The sequence below is a fragment of the Henckelia pumila genome, unplaced genomic scaffold, assembly GCF_033568475.1.
Source record: "Henckelia pumila isolate YLH828 unplaced genomic scaffold, ASM3356847v2 CTG_270:::fragment_1, whole genome shotgun sequence".
In the NCBI taxonomy this organism is placed as follows: Eukaryota; Viridiplantae; Streptophyta; class Magnoliopsida; order Lamiales; family Gesneriaceae; genus Henckelia; species Henckelia pumila.
In genome coordinates, this window is record NW_027331788.1 from 1 (window position 1) to 10,233 (window position 10,233).

The following is a 10,233-nucleotide window of genomic DNA, read 5'->3' on the forward strand; positions in this document are numbered from 1 at the left end:
GTCTTGATGTCATGGTCCCACCATGTATCAAGTTTGGCCAATTCCTCCGGACTTACGTCAGCTGGTGCTTCCTTCGGAGGTGATTTCTCTAACACGTAGAGCATCTTCTCCGAAGTCAAGACAATCTTCAACTTCCGGAACCATTCCGTATAGTTTGCGCCAGTTAACTTGTTTTGTTCGAGGATCGAGAATAATGGATTACGCGAATTCATTGTATGAAATACTGAAAAGAAAAACAGACATATATCAATGATTGTTTAAGCAATTTACTAAGACATAAAATAGGCGAATTTAATTTTATGAATCTCACTCCCACTATTTTAACGATTTCACTACCCTCTAGTGAAAACGGGAAACTTTTTCCTTAGTGAGAACATGGAGTCCAATTGACAAACTTATGGTCCCGAATAATATCAGCCAACCATAATTCTCAAAAGGTAGAGCCCAATTGCTTCCAAAGCAACCCCCATGTTTTTACCTCATGTCCAATAAGGGCCCAATAATATGACGCCGTTTATAGTGACATGTCAAGATGACCCATCAATATTAAGTTGTGATGGACGGTCGCCATGTGGATCCCCCAATAATATGAGCCGATCCCATGGGAGTTCCACCCAACTTACAACATTTTTCGATCCAATGTACAGCTTTCCGACGGACGGGCCCCCCCAATAATATGAGCCGGACCGTATCCGCGGGTAGCATCACATACATTGACCGTTGATGGAAGGTAGGAACATTTAAACAAATTTAATTTCCTTTATTTATCTTGATATCAATTTTAAATCATATTTAAAATGAGGGATTTTTAATTATAAAAATTTGTCTCATCAATTTTTCAAATTATTGCATGCTTGCCGGATTCACGCAATTATGTCTAAAACATGCATACAATCATAATATCATATATTATAGGATGATCGATTCCATTTCTAATTGACCCGTGGTTGCCAATCACGAGTCTTAGTCCAATCCTAGGTAATATGCAGTATGCAATGCAATCCTATTACATTAGCTTCCAATTTACATTTCTTCGTCTTTATTGTCTGCTGGGCCCACCATCTTCAAATCTTGATCTCCCACTAAATCTAATGTATTTACAATAAATAACAATGACAAGCAGGGGATACATTTTTAGGGGTGGGAACGGGCCATAAACCAAGCCCACTTTTATTACATATGACATTCATATCGGGCCATAAACCAGGCCCATTAATAAAACCAACAACAATAAAAACAAATGTAAATTCCTAACATACACCTACAAAATTGGTCATGGCAATCGATCATCCTTATCCAATAATATTTAATTCAAAATTAATTTATTGGATAACATGCAGTGGCATTTCAAATTTAAACAGGATAAAATCATATTTTATATATAAAATCTCATTTTACATATAAAATCATATTTTTATCTCTTTATCAAATAAAATCATATTTTATCTACAAAATCCAATTTTATAGATAAATCATATTTTACTTAATATATTCATAAGATCAAATCTTATCATCAATTGTACCAAAAATAATTGATTTCAAAATTCAATTTAAGGATAAAATATTAAAATTTTCCAAAAATTCAAATTTATCCAAAAATCAATTTTAAAGTTTACGGACTCGAACAATTCGATCCGAAATCTCGTGAACCAATCAAAAACAATTTTTGACCGGACCAAAAATAAAATTTTAACACATTAAAATTAATTTTAAAATAAAAAATTTAATTTTTCCCGCGGGCCGCCCGGGACACTCCCGGGCCGGCCCGCACCCGTGGGCGCGGGCCGGGGCAGCTCGGCTGCCCCTTTAGGGCAGCAACAGTTGCTGCCCTGGCGGCGCCTGGCGCCGCCGCTGGGCGGCGCCGTGCGCCGCCCCCTGGGCGACGCCGTGCGCCGCCGTGGGCGGCGCCGTGCGCCGCCCGGGGCAGCAACAATTGCTGCCCCACCGGGCAGCGATCCAATCGCTGCCCGGGTTTTGCCCCGAAAAAAAAAATTTTATTTAAATATTTATTTTGTTTCAAAAACCGAGACTCAAAAATTTTTGTACAATCGATTAATTTAATCGTTTGATCTGAGCAACCTGGCTCTGATACCACTGTTGGAAAACACTGGCGTTCAGATCAATCACGATTGATACCCGGTGCAGCGGAAGTTTAAAAATTTTATCATGGAACAATTCCATGGTGTGGGTATCAACCGTTCAACGATTAAATTATTGTGTGTGTAAAATTCAAATAACAATTAATTAAATTTTACCTTCAATCTCGAAGCGAGATTAATGGACACCACACAGATTTCTCTGCGCTTCTTGTATCTCCCAGGAACTGATGAACTCCTTCAATCAGGTCCACGAATGAGGTTTAAATCCCTCTGACAGATTGCACTAGAAAATCTGTCAGAAGTTTTCTGCAAAGAGATTAAACGAATCTGATTCGTTATTCCTGACTGCGATTCAAAATCACAGACCGAAATTTTCTCGGGCAGAGCAGGAGGGGGACGGCCGAAAATTCTTTGAGAGAGCTAGGGTTCGATTTTTTTTTTCTCTCAGAATAATGAGCTGTTGTGTGTAATTTCTGTACTGTAATAACTTATTTATAATGCAGGCCACTAACACCTTAGGGCCATTAGTCATAAGTTGAGGCCCGACAAGCAAAGCCCGCATTTTCAGAAATTAATATAAAATTCATCGTGACTCCGATTGATAAACCGATTTTACCAATGTGCACAGAAACCATTTCTGCACATTTTAAAGTCAAGATAAATTTTCCTGAATCCGAATTCAGTGGTTTCCAAAAATGTACATCCCTATGTCATTTTAGGAAATCCTACTCCCTTACTCTTATTTAAGAAGTCCAACTTCTTTATTCATTAAATTTAACTCTTTAAATTTAACTATCTCAACGGGGATTAAAACTCCATTACACTGTGTGACCCTCAATGGTTCAGGGATACAGCTAGCCGTGGGCTCACAACTCCTTGTGACTCGGAACAACGATTTCCGACTTGCCCAACGAATCATGGTAAAGCGCCTAGCAACAATCGCCCCATGATTCCCTAGGTATCACTGATAGTGCCTACAAGAACCAGTAGATTTTGGTTAGCGTACAGTACGGTCCCTTCATCCATATATCCCGATCGAATCAACAACCATTGGTATATCGAGAGTCGCTCAAGATTCGATAACTATACAATACATCTTGAAGATCCAATTAGTGACATCGCATGTGCTACTAAGAAACCATTTCTTAAATCACATCAAGTACTCTGGCCAGAGATTTGTCACACTAATATCTCCTCAGATCGCATAGGATATCCACACTCGCAAGTATGTGGTGAATCCTTGACAACAATGCATCGACTCCTATATGTGTTGTAACTGTACCCAATCCCGACACCTGATGACCCCCATAGAGTCGGTAAACGAGTCAAAGCACAGTACTAGCATATAGAGTCTCCATGATGTTTCAAGTAGTAAGGACTAATGGTGTACAACCAAAACCGCGGACTTTATCCACTCGATAAGTGATAACCACTTGGAAAGTCCGGATAGGGTAGTTCGATTATTCATCCTATGAATATCCATTTGCATGCTTCAAACATCTCCATGTTCCTTACCAATGAAACGTGGTACTCCGCATCGCAAATGCTAGTCTCAAACTCGAGCGATCCTTATCCTTATTCTCGGACGGCTCAATCGACTAGGAACAGTTTAGAATATACAGTGACTATAAGATGTATTTCATGATAGACATCCCATGTTCTACCACATCTTACATACACTATAGTATATTCAAGGTCTTTATCAAAACAACAATAGTATATCACAATATAACAATATGAAGAAAGATAAAGTCATTGCCATTAATAAAAGTGTAAATTGTATTAAACAAAAGATCGTTTGTACAAAGAGTCATCAAAGCCCATAGCCACAAGTTGGCTCACTGGGCACCCACTCTTTCACTTTGTTGGACATGGTTCGATCCATGATGAGCTTCACTGAGCTTCCACCTTTGTTTTGGGGCTACGCGCTTGAAACGGCGGTGTTGTTGTTGAACAACGTCCACACCAAAGCAGTGAATAAAACAACATACGAGTTATGGAATGGCAAAACTCCTAAGTATTCGTACTTGAGGATTTGGGGATGTCCAGCTTACGTGAAGCAGACAGTGGGAGATAAGTTGGATAGTCGATCCACCTTATGTTATTTTGTAGGGTATCCGAAGAATTCAATCGGATATTATTTCTATCATCCTACTGAAACAAAAGTGTTTGCTTCAAGGAATGCCACCTTCTTGGAGAAGGAGTTCTTATTGGATAAGAAAGGCGAGATGATGGAACTCGATGAAATTCGAGAAGAACCCGAAATACAAAATAATGATCCCATACGTCAAGAATCTTCAGAGGACACGCCTATACCTAGAAGATCCGAGAGGACTTCTAGACCTCCTATACGATATGGTCTTCTTCTTGAAGGGGATCAAGATGAACCCGAAGTTGGATGTGATCCAAGAAACTTCAAGGAAGCAATTTCTGATGCGGATTCAAATTTATGGCTTGAAGCTATGCAGTCGGAAATAGATTCGATGCATACAAACCAAGTTTGGTCTTTAGTAGATCCTCCCGATGGAATTGTTTCCAATAGGGTGTAAATGGATCTACAAGAGAAAGCTTGGGCCTAATGGTAAGTATTGACCTACAAGGCACGATTGGTGGCGAAAGGTTATACTCAAAGACAAGGAGTTGACTATGATGAAACCTTTTCACCAGTTGCAATGTTCAAGTCCATAAGAATCCTTATTGCCATAGCTACTTGGTATGACTATGAGATATGGCAAATGGATGTGAAGACTGCATTTCTTAATGGAAACATTAAGGAAGAGATCTATATGACACAGCCTGAGGGATACACATCCATGGGAAGCGAGCATAAGGTATGCAAGCTTCAGAGATCGATCTATGGTCTCAAACAAGCATCAAAAAGTTGGAACCAGAAATTTGATGAAACAATAAAGGATTTTTGGTTTCATCAAGAACCCGGAGGAACCGTGTGTGTACAATAAAGTAGTTAAGGATGCTGTGACATTTTTAGTACTTTATGTTGATGACATCCTACTCATTGGGAATGACATAGGGATGTTGCAGTCAACAAAGATATGGTTATCAGGTAGATTCTCGATGAAGGATTTGGGTGAGGCATCCTATATTCTAGGGATACAGATCTATAGAGATAGATCTAAGAGAATGATAGGACTCACTCAAGCAACCTACATCGACACAATATTGAAAAGGTTTTCAATGGATGGGTCCAAGAGAGGACATCTACCTATGTGTCATGGAGTTTCTCTATCCAAGTCCATGTGTCCCAAGACTGATGAAGAGATAGAGAAAATGACACATGTACCATATGCGTCAGCCATAGGTAGTATCATGTATGGGATGATATCTACCAGACCGGATGTATCATTTGCTCTGAGTGTCACGAGCAGATATCAAGCCAATCCCGGTCAAATGCATTGGAAAGTCGTGAAGGAAATTCTTAAGTACTTACGAAGGACTAAGAATATGTTCATGGTATATGGAGGAAGAGAATTGAAATTGGAAGGCTATACCGACTCTAGCTTCCAAAGTGACGTGGATGACTCGAAGTCAACCTCTAGATTTGTGTTCATGCTCAATGGCGGTGCTGTCTCTTGGAAGAGTTCCAAGCAGGACACCACAGCGGATTCCACCACTGAGGCAGAATACATTGCGGCATCAGCTGCTGCTAAAGAGGCCGTTTGGATGAGGAATTTTGTCCAAGAGTTGGGCGTTATTCCTGAAGTTGTTGGTCCAGTCCCGGTGTACTGTGACAACACGGGTGCCGTTGCTCAGGCAAAGGAACCAAGGTCTCATCAAAGATCTAAACACGTACTGAGGAAATACCACATCATCCGGGAGATCGTGGAAAGAGGAGACATCACTGTCGAGAGAGTGGCCTCTGCAGACAATATCGCTGATCCACTTACTAAGCCCTTGCCAGGACCATTATTTGACAAACATCGCGAAGCAATGGGACTGCGTAGTATGACTAGTTGGCTTTAGGGCAAGTGGGAGATTGAAAGAGTGGGTGCCCGGTGAGCCAACTTGTGGCTAAGGGCTTTTATGACTCTATGTATAAACAATATTTTGTTTAATATAATTTACACTTTTATAATGGCGTTTACTTTATCTTTTATCATATTATTATGTTGTGACATACTATAAGATGTTTAGATGAAGACCTTGAATATACTATAGTGTATGTAAGATGTGGTGGCACATGGGGTGTATATTCTAAACAGTTCCTAGTCGATTAAGCCGTCCGTTAATAAGGATAAGGATCGCTCAAGATTGAGACTAGCATTTGCGATGTCGAGTACCACGTTTCATTGGTATGGAACATAGAGATGTTCAAAGCATGCAAATGGATATTCATACGATGAATGATCGAACTACCCTATCCAAAATTTCCAAGTGGTTATCACTTATCGAGTGGATAAAGTCCGAGGTTTTGGTTGTACACCATTAGTCCTTACTACTTGAAACATCATTGAGACTCTATATGCTAGTACTGTACTTTGACTCGTTTACTGACTCTATTGGGGTCATCAGGTGTCGGGATTGGGTACAGTTACGACACATATAGGAGTCGATGCTTTGTTGTCAAGGATTCACCACAAACTTGTAGTATGGATATCCTATGCAATCTGAGGAGATATTAGTGTGACGAATCTCTGGCTAGAGTACATGATGTGTTTTAAGAAATGGTTTCTTAGTTGCACATGCGATGTCACTATTTGATCTTCAAGATGCATTGCATAGTTATCGAATCTCGAACGACTCTCGATTTACCAATGGTTGTTGATTCGATCGGGATATGTGGATGAAGGGACCGTACTGTACGCTAACCAAAATCTATTGGTTCTTGCAGGCACTATCAGTGATACCTAGGAAATCATGGGGCGATGTTGCTAGGCGCTCTTACCATGATTCAATGGGCAAGTCGGAAATTGTTGTTCCGAGTCACAAGGAGTTGTGAGCCCACGGCTAGCTGTATCCCTGACCCATTGAGGGTCACACAAGTAATGGATTTTTAATCCCCGTTGAGATAATTAAATTTAAAGAGTTAAATTTAGTGAATAAAAAATGGGACTTCTTATTTAAGAGTAGAGGGAGTAAGATTTCCTAAAATGACATAGTGATGGACATTTTTGGAAACCACTGAATTCGGATTCAGAAAATTTATCTTGACTCTAAAAGATGCAGAAATGGTTTCTGTGCACATTGGTGAAATTGGTTTATCAAAATGAGTCACAATGAATTTTATATTAATTTCTGAACATGCGGGCTTTGCTTGTCAGGCTTGAACTTATGACTAATGGGCCCTAAGCTGTTAGCAGCCCACATTATAAATAAGTTATTGCAGTACAGAAATTACACAATAGAGGCATAATTTTTGAAAAACACTAGGGTTTTCTCTCTAGTGGCGGCCGCCCCCTCTCCTCTCTCTGTCGAAAATTCCAGCCTGTGAATTTCGAATTTGCAGTCTGGTTTAACGGATCAAATTCGTTAATTCTCTTCGTAGAAACTTCTGATAGATTTTCTAGTGCAATCTATCAGAGGGATTAAACTTCTGTTCGTGGACCTGATTGAAGAATTGTTCGTCCATCAGTTCCTGGGATATACAACAAGAGCAGAGTTATCTGTTGGTGTCCATAATCTCGTTTCGAGATTCAAGGTAAAAATTTAATTATTATTTAATTTTTACACGCACAATTTAATCGTAAAGTTTTGATACCCATGATATGGAATCGTTCCATATAAAATTTTAAAACTTCCGCTGCACCGGGTATCAATTCTGATTGATCTGAACACCGTTCTCCAACATTGATGACATTGTCAAAAACTTTGTAGTGAAAAATAATAACAAATAAATGTCAATGGACTATTTTAAAATATTTAATAAGATATAAAGTATGGACTTTAACTTTATAAATTTTTACTCCCACTATTTTGACATTATCACTACCCTCTATTGAAAACGGGAAACTCCTTTCCTCAGTAGGTACATAAGGTCCATTTAGCCAATCATGATCCCGAATAAAATCAGCCAATAACAATTCCTAAAAGGTAGTTTTCAATTGCATGTCCATGCAACCCTTATGTAAACTTTTGTCTCACGCTTGATTAGGACCCAATAATATGACGTCGTTCATCTTTACGTGTCAAGCCTTACCCATCGATATCGAACCTTAATGGACGGTCGCCATGAGTTCCCCCAATAATATGAGCCGAAGTCACGGGAGTTCCACGTAGTTCACATCACCATGTCAATGGATGTCACAGCTTTCCGGCATCCAAACCCCCCCAATAATATGAGCCGAGCATTGAATACGGGTAGCGTTCGTCATGCATTCATTGTCGATGAAAGACATGGAAATTATAAACAAATTTATAATTCCTCTTTTCGGGCTTGATATAAATTTTGAATCTAATTCAAAATGAGGGTTTTTAATTTTGAAATGGTCTCATCGTTAATTAATTTTAAAGATCGCCATGTTTGATCGTATGTTTGCCGGATTCATGCAAGTTTGTTATTATAAAATAATAACGTACATATTCATTAACAAGAATGATCAATCGCCCCAAAACTATTCGGCCCGTGTGAGCCAAACACGGGCCTAGCTCCAATCTTAGGTAATGCATGGGATGCAAATGCAACAATTACATAAGCTTCCAATATTTACATGTCTTGGTTCTTCATAATTCATCATGGCCCACCATCTTCCAATCTTGAACTTCCACTATCAAATATTTTACATTAAAATATCCATGGAAAATAGGGATACATTTCATGGGGTGGGAACGGGCCATAAACCAAACCTACTTTATAATTTCATTAATTATTACAACCATTCAACACAAAATATCCTAGCATACACCTAGCAAATTGGTCTTGGCCTTTTGATCATCCTTCATGCATAATATCACATATCATACACCATCAATTAATTATCTCAATAATCAATTGATCAAATATTATATATCTTGGTCCAATCACTAACCACCACAATTTATAAAATAAATTAACAAAATAAACAAACACCTTTGTTTACTTTCAAATTAATTTATTTATAATTGAATTTCTTGTAAATCACAATTTATTATAAATAATCAAAGTCACACTTTAACTATTTATTTTATGAGAAAAATCACATATTATAAAGTTTAAATTTTTCATAAAAATCAACTATAATATATTTAACAATTTAGGGGCTATGACACATGATATTCCAAAACATCTTTTGAAAAACTCAAGTAGTCATAGTCGTTACCAAAACTCCGTCGCCGGATTTCGGCAAAAATTTTTTTTTTTTTTAATTAAAATATGGGGCAGCCCACGGCTGCCCTTAGGACCCTTCGGGCAGCCGAAATCAAAAGAAAATTTTTATAAAAATAGCCCCAAAATTGATAGATCTTGATTTTCTCATGCGGCTAGAAATTGACCTCAATATAATATCCATCAAATACTACACAAAAGAGTAACTAGGCTCTGATACCACTGAAGGGGATCGGTTAACTCATGCCCGGAAACGCAGCGGAAATATTAAAAATTTTTAACAAAAGAGATCCGAGAACTTGTGTAGCATTCAAAATCACAAACAACCATAGGGTGTTTAGAATTTTACCTATCAATCTCAAGGATTGATTTATGGCTCCAACCAAGTTGATAAACAACTAGGCTCTTGAAATGGTAGACACTATCTACAAGCTTCCAAGAGCACACCTTGCTCAAAATGGATTCAACACTTCAAGCCTTCGAATTAGGTCCACGACTAGACGATCTAGATCCGCTCTAAATATGCACTAGAATATTTACAGAATTTTGCATTGAAATTTCCTTTTCTTCTTCCACAAAAATGAAAGAAAACTTGGAGAAAACTTTTTGGAGGTGTTCGGCCACTTCCTTGTAATTGGAATGGAATATATGAATGTGTGTATGATATAATAATGGAGAAAGATTAAATAGATACAATTAAAACCATGCATAGAAAAGTGCAAGACTTGCATGGAAAATTGCATCCAATCTTTTCAACCCTTCAAATTCCATCACACACATATATATAACATGAATATATATATATATATATATATATATATATATATATATATATATATATATTTCGAAAATATATATTATATATATATTTTCGAA